At 47.1% G+C, this 11,147-nt stretch overlaps 1 non-coding gene across 1 annotated transcript; it reads left to right on the top strand.

Annotated features, from left to right (window-relative positions):
• Positions 1–275: 275 nt before the first annotated feature.
• Positions 276–349, top strand: TRNAN-AUU (transfer RNA asparagine (anticodon AUU)). Its single transcript has one exon. It is a non-coding gene; the product is annotated as a tRNA-Asn (tRNA).
• The last annotated feature ends 10,798 nt before the right edge of the window (positions 350–11,147 follow it).

Genomic DNA, 11,147 nt, shown 5'->3' with positions numbered 1-11,147 from the left:
CCCAGTTTTGGATTACTTTAATTAACAAAAAACAATGCATATAGCAGAAGATAGTTTCAATCTGCCTACATCTGGGTTATGGGCCCAGCATGCTTCCGTTGCAGTACTCTGCTGCTCATGTAAGTGCAAGAGATCCTGAAGCACTCACTCATCATGGGAAAGTAGCAATGTGTTTCTTACAAAAACTCTCCAGATTATTGACTTTTTAAAGTTTTTCTAGGAAACGTTCTAGATGAATGCTTATTAGCCTTTGTCAGAATGGACTTTTACGAGGTGTCTCTGTGGTGCAATCGGTTAGCATGTTTGGCTATTAACCAAAAGGTTGGTGGTTCAATCCCACCCAGGGATGTAATTGACCTTGTGATCAGATTTTGGTGATCTTTAAGTAGACAAGTCAAAATTTCAAACCCCCTCTTATGGTGTAGGGTACCTGGCCTTCTCTGATGTAATCAGAGTTAGATTTGATTAAGTGATTTTATAAAAAACAGCTAGGAAGCACAATTTAGCAGTGGGTTGCAGAGAAAAAAAAACTATGCTGGCAGAAAAGTCCAATTGAGTGATTAAACAGCTCTTCATTTTCTGACTTTATTTTTATGCTAACAAATTTGCTCTCTGAAAAGTGTCCACAAAGCCAAGTCTCTGATTAACACCTTTGTAGGAATGTTTTTTCACCTATTACTGAATTAAACTTGCTACATTGGAAAGGCAGCAAGATGCATCCTCATTTCAATGTCTACTGAAAAAATACAGGTTTACACCAGGACACATAAACGTTACTGCATCCTTGCTGCTTTCTCATGTGGAAGTCTGTTTAATGTGAAAACAAGGTAATATCTAATCAGCACACAGATAAGGAATTAAGAAAATCTTTCTTTATGGGTGAAGATGTTTCTCACAAAATTGTTGTCCCAATGCATCATTGAAATTCAAGATGGAAGATGATTTTAATATATCACTTGTACATTTTGCATTGCTCTTCTGGTGACAATGTAGTTTGTTTTTGTCAATTACCATTTCAGTAATAGGGTAAAGAAAATTAAGTGGATTTTTTAAAGAAAACAATGCTGTCAATATACTATTAAAACAAATTAAAATGATAAAAGTTATTGTACTTTAAGTAAAAATAAAAGAGCCAAAATATCAATCCCAGTTTTTGATTACTTTAATTATAAAAAAAAATGCACATAGCAGAGGATAGTTTCGATTAATCGACCTCTGGGTTATGGGCCCAGCATCCTTCCATTGCACTACTCTGCTGCTCATGGAAGTCCGAGAGATCCTGAAGACTAAATTGATTAAAGGCCTAAAAGTACTGGACTATAAGGAAAGACTTACTAGGCTGAATATGTATACACTAGAAAAGAGGTGCCTAAGAGGAGATATTATTAATATCTTCAAATATGTAAAGATACATAACAAAGAGTTATCAGAGGAATTATTTATTAAAAGAACACGTGGTCACTCGCTGCGACTGGAGGAAAGTTCAGAATGCAATGGAGGAAAGGGTTCTTCACTGTTAGGGCAATCAGGATGTGGAATTCCCTGCCAGGGAAGGCGGTAATGGCGGACTCTGTAATTGGATTTAAAAAAGGAATGGATACATTTCTGAATGAAAAAGCTATCCAAGGTTATAATACTTAAAATATCAACATGGTTAATCCGGGGGTAACATGAGTTATAGTAGCTAACTAGTCATAAAACATTATTCAGCAAGTATGTAGAATCATCACAACTTAAAACAGGTTGAACACGATGGGCAATTTGCCTCTATTCAACCTCAAAAACTATGTTACTATATGTTACTATATTACTGTAGTATACAGAACACCACAATGCAATGAGCAGTGATAGTGAGCACTGATGAGGATACTAGAACTGACACTGAGCAGCAAGATGCAGCACTGGACTATTAGTAATGTACTGTAGTATGCTGAGCAACACAATGCAGCACAAGACAATGAACAGTGATACTGAGCACTGATGAGGATACTACTGAGAACTGACACTGAGCAGGAGAGACACACTACTAGTATTACTGAGCAGCAATAAGTAACCACTGATACTGAGCACTGATATTGAGATTTCCACTGAGAGAACATAGCCACGTCCTCTCCGCTCTCTCTTCAATGCACGAGTAAAAATGGCGGCAACGCGCAGCTCTATATATAATATCCGAATCTCGCGAGAATCCGACAGCGGGATGATGACATTTTCCCTTGTTCAGGTTTTCCGAGTCAGGCGGGAACAACCGAGCCTGCCTCAGACCAGTGTAAACCACGTGGAGTTCGTGGGGAATTCGGTTCTCGGAGAACCGAACCCGCTCCTCTCTACCTTATACCCATCAATTTTTTTTATTTTCAATCTAAGCCCCTGCAGTTTTCTGTAAGCATCTGCTTCGCTATGATGATCAACAAGTCACAAGGGCAAACACTCAGGGCTTGAGGCATAGATCTTTGGACCAGCTGCTACAAGCATTTCAGAGGTGTCACTATCACTGGTGACACCCAGAGAGGTGGCGAGGGAGATTGTAATGCAGTGCGTGCAAATAAGCAGCGCAATGGTAAAAAGGAGGCATTATTTCATAGGTAGGGGCGTGGCCTGGTGGCCTGAATCTACATTTTGTTGCTCCGGGTGTCCCGGGGGTTGGGGGCTGCACCCGGGGACTAGTGTGTAAGCGGTGCTGGCTCCTGCACAGTGACAGGGCATGGCCACCCAGTATGACACCTCCCTTCTTGACCATGCTGTAATTGCAGTCGCACTGCAGTTCAGCGTGATCATAAACAATGGTGTAGCCTCCTGCTGGTGCAGACTGTATGTGCGCGCAGGAAGCCGCCACCATTTTTGTGATTACAGCGGCTGAATGTGATGTCATACAGCCGCTGTGACCACGCCCCCTGTGTCTCCTCCATTGCAGACCCCATTTTGAAGCCTTGCCCCCGCACTGCTCCATCCCTGACTTGGAAATGGAGTGTTGCTGACCCCACTCTCCCCCCCTGCCCCGATTGACAGGCAGAGGCGATCGCATGCAGGCACATGCGTATGCTCTTAGCAATTTTTGCAGTTGGATCGCTTATTGTGATTGCAATCCAACCTGAATCAGGCCCTATTACCTATCACAATGCGCTGCGGGCAGTACAAAATTGGGTTAATATAGGAGAAAAACCCCCAGACCTGTGCTCCTTAACTGTACCTGGTGGCTAGTGGAGCGGCTGCCCAGTAATCAGTGTCCACCCCAGTGCGCACACGGCCCACCCCCTACGGCCACGCTCCCCTTAATCAGCGGCCTCGTGATCCGGAAGGGCGGTGTGTGTGTGACTGACCTTAGGAAGAAACCGGAGCCTCCGCTGCAGTGACCCAGCAACCAGGGCACGGGAGTATACAGCGCCGCTGGGAGTGATGAAGCTGCAGTAAAGATGTCTATTAGACCTAGCCTGCTGCAGCCCTTGTAGATTCTCATAAAACAAGTTCTTCTTTTCTTGTCAAAATTAATAGCTAAGAATAGGCTGCCTGAGGCAGGCCCCTGTTAAGTGGCCTGCTACTGAAGGCACCAACTACAAACTGAGCTCCCTGTTCATGGAAGCGGGGTTATAGAGGAGGATGCGCTGAGCATCTTGGGAACAGTCAAAAGCTTTGAGCCGGTTGGTGCCTCAGATCAAGATCCTACTCTACACCCCAATGTGAATCCTTGTGGAGTCCAGTGTACCCCACAGAAGAAATTAATGTGTCACACCCATTGGCAGCAACCTTAGAATAGCTGCTGACGGGCACAATTGAGAAAGGAAGGGGGGGGGGGGGCATTTGAATCCAGCACATAGATGCAATTCAAATATGTAATTTGTACCTTCCTATTTTAAAATATAATGGATGAACCTAACCCTGTGAGAACAATCTTCATGATCAAGAGATCTAATATGTAAAATAAGTATGAGTTGGGATAGGGCTGGGGAGGGTGGCAGCTCGGGCAGCCCCTCCCCCGTCAAGTTAAGGAGATTCAACTGAGGAAGCACAAGGGAACTCTCGTCTGGGGACAACAACTGCAGGGAGACCACATCTTTTCAGATGAACATGGGAGGGCGGAAGGCTGCCTAATACTGAAGCACCATCAAATATCAAACCATATCCAACAACTAGTACAAGCATTCCTGGGGGAAGGTCTGCAGCAGACGGATTTGCATACGGTGATGTCATCCAAGCAGTGGGCCAAAGTTGGCTGGAACCCTCATCTGCATATAAAAAGAGAAAAGGGGCATGCAGGGCATGGCGGCCTTTTGCAGTGCTTGGATGACCCCTAGTTCGCATTAAACACCCCCACCCTCCTTTGGTGTGGGGCTCATGTTGGCCATGCCCAATCCCCTGAAGCATTCATGCTGATTTCTTGCAGCAGCTGGGCACTGTAACAGCTCCAGAGCTGCTCTGTAAGGCAAGTAAAAGGGTGTGGGCCCTGCAGCACCACCTGTAGTTCGCATTGTGCGTTGGAAGGCACAAAGTAAGCAGACGGGAGGAGAAGTCAGGATAGTACACAAGGGCATCCTTTTCTCTTAGTCCGTAAAGGATGCTGGGGTCACATTAAGAACCATGGGGTATAGACGGGATCCGCAAGAGACATGGGCACTTTAAGACTTTCAAAGGGTGTGGACTGGCTCCTCCCTCTATGCCCCTCCTCCAGACTCCAGTTATAGGAACTGTGCCCAGGGAGACTGACATTTCGAGGAAAGGATTTATTGTTAAACTAAGGTGAGCATCTTACCAGCTCACACCTTAAGCATGCCGCAGAACGTGGCATTCAACAGAACACAAGCCAACGGCATGAACAATTGCAGCAAAAAGCTGACCAGAACCGTAACACAACATGTGTATAACCACAAGTAATAACTGCAGACACAGTATGGACTGGGACGGGTGCCCAGCATCCTCTACGTACTAAGAGAAAAGGATTTACCGGTAGGTATTAAAATCCTATTTTCTCATACGACCTAGAGGACCTAGAGGATGCTGGGGTCACATTAAGAACCATGGGGTTATACCAAAGCTTGTGTCCGCGTGGTTGGATGTGCATCTGTCAGCCTGGCGCCTCCTGTCTCCGGTGGCCGGCGCCGCCATTACTGTTTTCATTACCACATGGATTACAAACCAAAACTTCCCTCCAAGTGTCTGCATGGGCGCAGCCATCTTGGATTCTGTCAGCTGATCATTTCCACCAATCTGTTCTCAGTATTGATAATCTGCATAATTGCCTAGCCAATCCCTTCCTTGCTGCAGGTATAAATACACTGTGCCTGAGTAAGGAAGGCGTCAGTGCTTTGGTTGTCAAACCTAGTTCCTGTTTGTCTCTCTCCTGTGATTGTCTTCCAGGTTCCAGCTCCTGTCTCAAGACTTCCACCATAGAGACCCGCACCAGCATTCCACCTGCGGTGTAGCCTGACTCTCCAATCCATTGTGGATTCATCTGTTTCCAGCTACAACATTACCTGCTTCCAGCTCAGCTTCCAGCAGAGTACAGCTTCCCTTAAAGGGCCGGTGTCCTTTCTACACTTTACCACTCTCCACCGGTATTATTATTTCTCCGCTCTCAAGTTCTACATTTCAGTTCATATTTCATCGCTCCCAAGTTCATTTATTATTTAACTGGTTCCAGCCAGTATCCACTCCGTGCTAACAACAGTCTGGTTCCAGCCAGTATCCACAGCAGCTGTTTTATCTTCAGCAACCCAGCTTTTCCTGGAACACCAGCTGGCACAATCCTGGGTTATCTCCATTGCTACAGTCGGGCCTGGTAAGGACTTTCCATCTAGAAGATCATAAGAGCTATCTCACACTACCAGTGCCCTGTGGCTCCTGCCATCCTGTAGTACCCAGGAACTGTATTTATTCTTTGCTGACTTTTACGTTTTCTTTTACTGCTGCTGTGTTGCAGAGTTGTCATAATAAACATCATTGACTTTTATCCAAGTTGTCGTGGTCACGCCTTCGGGCATTTATTATTTATGTTACTTACATGTCCAGGGGTCTGATACAACCTCCCAGGTTCCGGTACATCTCAGCCCCTACAACTGAGGCTGCCTCCCGTCAGCTCAGGCCCTCAGTTGTGACAGTAAGCACTGACCAAATGAATCCAGCCGGAGACCAGGATCAAGCGGCCAGGCCGATGCAAGAACTGGCAGCCCGACTAGAACATCAGGAGGCTGCACAGGGCCACATCATCCGCTGTCTCCAGGATCTCTCTACTCGGCTGGATGGGATTCAGACAACTCTCCGTGGATCAGGCGCGTCTGGTGCGTCAACCACAGTGACTCCAGCTATAACCCCACCCACCTTACCCATTTCTGCTCCACGTCTTCATCTTCCAACGCCAGCAAAATTTGACGGATCTCCAAGATTCTGCAGGGGATTTCTCAACTAGTGTGAGATTCAGTTTGAGCTACAACCTGGCAATTTTCCCAGTGACCGTACAAAAATTGCCTACATTATTTCTCTTCTCAGTGGCTCAGCCCTTGATTGGGCATCACCGTTATGGGAGAGGTCCGACACCCTGCTATCTTCCTACACTGCCTTCGTGTCAACATTCAGGCGCATCTTCGACGAGCCAGGCCGGGTAACCTCAGCTTCATCCGAGATTCTCCGTTTACGCCAGGGGTCACGTACTGTAGGACAATATCTGATACAGTTCCAGATCCTGGCATCCGAACTGGCATGGAACGACGAGGCCCTGTATGCTGCATTCTGGCATGGCTTATCTGAGCGTATTAAAGATGAGTTAGCTACCAGAGACTTACCTTCTAAGTTAGATGAGCTAATCTCACTCTGCACGAAAGTTGATTTACGTTTCAGAGAGAGAGCAACTGAGCGTGGAAGATCATCTGCTCCAAAATCTTCTGCTCCTCCTCCTCGTCAACTGTCACCATCTAAAGATGAGCCCATGCAACTTGGCCGTTCCCGTTTAACCCCTGCTGAGCGCCGAAGACGTCTCTCCGAGTTTCTCTGTCTCTATTGTGCAGCTCCGTCTCACACCATTAATGCCTGTCCCAAACGTCTGGGAAACTTCAAATCCTAGCTCGCCAAGGAGAGGGCCGGCTAGGAGTAATGATCTCCTCTCCATCTTCTCAAGATTGTAATCTCCCAGTCTCGCTTCAAGTTGCTCAACGTTATCGGAACGTCATTGCCCTCCTTGATTCCGGAGCAGCTGGGAACTTTATTACCGAAGCCTATGTTAAACGGTGGTCCCTACCCACCGAGAGACTTCCTTCGTCCATTTCTTTAACTGCCGTGGATGGCAGCAAAATTTTTGATGCAGTTATTTCTTTAAGGACTCTACCAGTTCGTCTGAGAGTGGGAGTTCTTCATTCCGAACTTATTTCTTTTTTAGTGATTCCAAGAGCCACACATCCTGTGGTCCTGGGCCTTCCATGGCTCCGTCTTCACAATCCTACAATTGATTGGACGACTACGCAAATCCTGGCATGGGGTTCCTCCTGTGCTGAGACATGTTTGTTTAAAGTATTGCCTGTCTGTTCTTCCTCCCCCAGGTCGTCTGATGTTCCACCTCCTCCATATCAAGATTTCACGGATGTGTTCAGTAAAGCTTCTGCTGATATCCTTCCTCCTCATAGAGAATGGGACTGTCCGATTGATCTCGTTCCAGGGAAGGTTCCACCTCGAGGCCGAACTTATCCGTTGTCTCTGCCTGAGACGCATTCTATGGAGGAATATATTAAAGAGAACCTAGCAAAGGGGTTCATTCGACCTTCTTCTTCTCCAGCCGGCGCAGGCTTCTTTTTTGTAAAAAAGAAAGATGGTGGTCTGCGGCCGTGCATCGACTACAGAGGTTTGAACGACATTACCATCAAGAACCGTTATCCTTTACCCCTGATTACTGAGCTCTTTGACAGAGTTAGCGGAGCTACCATCTTTACAAAGCTGGACTTGCGAGGTGCATACAATCTCATCCGGATCCGTGAGGGTGACGAGTGGAAGACCGCATTTAACACCCGTGACGGACATTATGAGTACCTCGTCATGCCCTTCGGATTGAGCAATGCTCCAGCTGTCTTCCAGCATTTCGTCAATGAGATCTTCAGAGACATTCTATACCGTCATGTCGTGGTCTATCTAGATGATATCCTCATTTTTGCCAACAATTTAGAGGAACATCGTTTTTGGGTAAAGGAGGTTCTGTCCCGTCTCCGTGTCAATCATCTCTATTGCAAATTAGAGAAATGCGTCTTTGAAGTCAAGTCCATTCCGTTTCTAGGGTACATTGTGTCCGGTTTCGGACTAGAGATGGATCCTGAGAAACTACAAGCAATTCAGAATTGGCCAGTACCCTTAACCCTCAAAGGGGTCCAGAGGTTCTTAGGGTTCGCCAATTATTACCGAAAGTTTATACGAGACTTTCCCACCATTGTGGCGCCTATTACTGCTTTCACCAAGAAGGGTGCTAACCCGTCCAAGTGGTCTGAAGAAGCCATGCAAGCTTTTCATCTTTTAAAACAGAGGTTCATCTCTGCGCCTGTCCTGAAACAGCCTGACATCGACTCTCCTTTCATCCTAGAGGTGGATGCCTCCTCCGTTGGAGTAGGAGCGGTGTTATCTCAGAGGGCTAAAGATGGCCATTTACATCCTTGCAGTTTCTTTTCACGGAAGTTCTCCCCAGCGGAGCGCAACTATGCCATTGGCGACCAGGAGTTGCTAGCCATCAAGCTCGCTCTAGAGGAGTGGAGATATCTGTTGGAGGGAGCTTCTCATTCAATCACCATCCTTACAGACCACAAGAACGTTCTATATTTGAAAGGCGCACAATGTCTCAACCCTCGTCAGGCCAGATGGGCACTTTTCTTTTCCAGGTTCGACTTTAAACTCCAGTTCTGTCCGGGCTCTCAGAATCGCAAGGCCGATGCCCTTTCCCGCTCATGGGAGCAAGAAAATGAGTCAGAGTCTTCAGACAAGCATCCTATTATAAGTCCGTTGGCATTCTCCACGGTAGGGATGGACTCTACGCCCCCATCAGGGAAAAGTTTTGTGAAGCCGATGCTAAGGAAGAAGCTCATGCATTGGGCCCATGCTTCCCGTTTTGCCGGACATACAGGTATCCAAAAAACCCTGGAGTTTATCTCTAGGTCCTATTGGTGGCCAACTCTGAAAAAGGACGTCTTGGAGTTTATTGCATCTTGCCCAAAGTGTGCCCAACATAAAGTATCCCGCCAGTCGCCTGCGGGGCAACTGGTTCCACTATCCGTTCCCCGTCGACCATGGACCCACTTGTCGATGGATTTCATTACAGACTTACCCATGTGCAACAAGTTCAATACCATCTGGGTGGTAGTTGACCGGTTCACCAAGATGGCACACTTCATTCCTCTCACCGGTCTTCCGTCAGCTTCCAAGTTGGCTCAAGTATTCATACAAGAGATCTTCCGACTCCACGGTCTTCCTGAAGAAATTATCTCAGATCGAGGAGTTCAATTCACAGCCAAATTCTGGCGAAGTTTATGTCAAGTCCTCCAAGTCAAGCTAAAGTTTTCCACGGCTTACCATCCTCAGACCAATGGTCAAACCGAGAGGGTGAATCAGGACTTGGAGGCCTTCCTCCGCATCTATGTGTCCTCCTCTCAAGATGACTGGGTTCAATTACTTCCCTGGGCCGAGTTCTGTCATAACAACCAGTATCATTCTTCATCTGCTTCAACACCATTCTTCACTAACTTTGGATTCCACCCTAAAGTCCCTGAGTTCCAACCGCTTCCAGCAACTTCTGTTCCCGCAGTGGATATCACCTTGCATCAGTTTGCCAATATCTGGAAGAGCGTACGATCAGCTCTGCTCAAGGCATCGTTCAGGTACAAGAAGTTTGCGGATAAGAAGCGTCGAGCAGTTCCTGCTCTCAAGGTGGGTGATCGGGTATGGTTATCCACGAAGAATTTGAGGTTAAGAGTTCCCAGTATGAAGTTTGCACCTCGCTATATCGGTCCTTTCAAGATTGAACAAGTCATCAATCCTGTTGCTTACAGACTCCAGTTGCCTCCCTTCTTAAAAATACCCAGGACATTCCATGTTTCCCTGTTGAAACCGCTGATCTTGAATCGGTTTCATTCCTCACTTCCTCCAACTCCGAAAGTCCAAACTCAATGAGGCGTTGAGTATGAAGTGGCCAAGATCCTGGACTCACGTCACCGTTACGGTCAACTACAATATCTTATTGACTGGAAGGGTTATGGTCCTGAGGAACGTTCATGGACCAATGCTTCTGATGTCCATGCTCCTGCCTTGGTCCGGAGATTCCATTCCAAGTTTCCTCAAAAGCCAAAGAAGTGTCCTGGGGCCACTCCTAAAGGGGGGGGTGCTGTCACGATCCGGGTATCTGGACGCCATTTCTTACCCATCAGATGCCTCCTAAGGCTGGCTCAGCGCTCCAGGACCGGATCCCATCTGTTATCCTGATGTGTACATTCCTGTATTCTCTCCTGTCACTCTGGGACGCTGTCACAGTAAACGCCATATTACACCTGGCATGGCGTCTCCCGCGGCCTCCGCCGTGTCCGCGTGGTTGGATGTGCATCTGTCAGCCTGGCGCCTCCTGTCTCCGGTGGCCGGCGCCGCCATTACTGTTTTCATTACCACATGGATTACAAACCAAAACTTCCCTCCAAGTGTCTGCATGGGCGCAGCCATCTTGGATTCTGTCAGCTGATCATTTCCACCAATCTGTTCTCAGTATTGATAATCTGCACAATTGCCTAGCCAATCCCTTCCTTGCTGCAGGTATAAATACACTGTGCCTGAGTAAGGAAGGCGTCAGTGCTTTGGTTGTCAAACCTAGTTCCTGTTTGTCTCTCTCCTGTGATTGTCTTCCAGGTTCCAGCTCCTGTCTCAAGACTTCCACCATAGAGACCCGCACCAGCATTCCACCTGCGGTGTAGCCTGACTCTCCAATCCATTGTGGATTCATCTGTTTCCAGCTACAACATTACCTGCTTCCAGCTCAGCTTCCAGCAGAGTACAGCTTCCCTTAAAGGGCCGGTGTCCTTTCTAGAGATGAGCGCCGGAAATTTTTCGGGTTTTGTGTTTTGGTTTTGGGTTCGGTTCCGCGGCCGTGTTTTGGGTTCGACCGCGTTTTGGCAAAACCTCACCGAATTTTTTTTGTCGGATTCGGG

The sequence above is a fragment of the Pseudophryne corroboree genome, unplaced genomic scaffold, assembly GCF_028390025.1.
Source record: "Pseudophryne corroboree isolate aPseCor3 unplaced genomic scaffold, aPseCor3.hap2 scaffold_934, whole genome shotgun sequence".
NCBI classification, from domain to species: Eukaryota; Metazoa; Chordata; class Amphibia; order Anura; family Myobatrachidae; genus Pseudophryne; species Pseudophryne corroboree.
The sequence above is the reverse complement of the archived record's forward strand: the minus strand, read 5'-3'. Positions and strand labels throughout refer to the sequence as shown.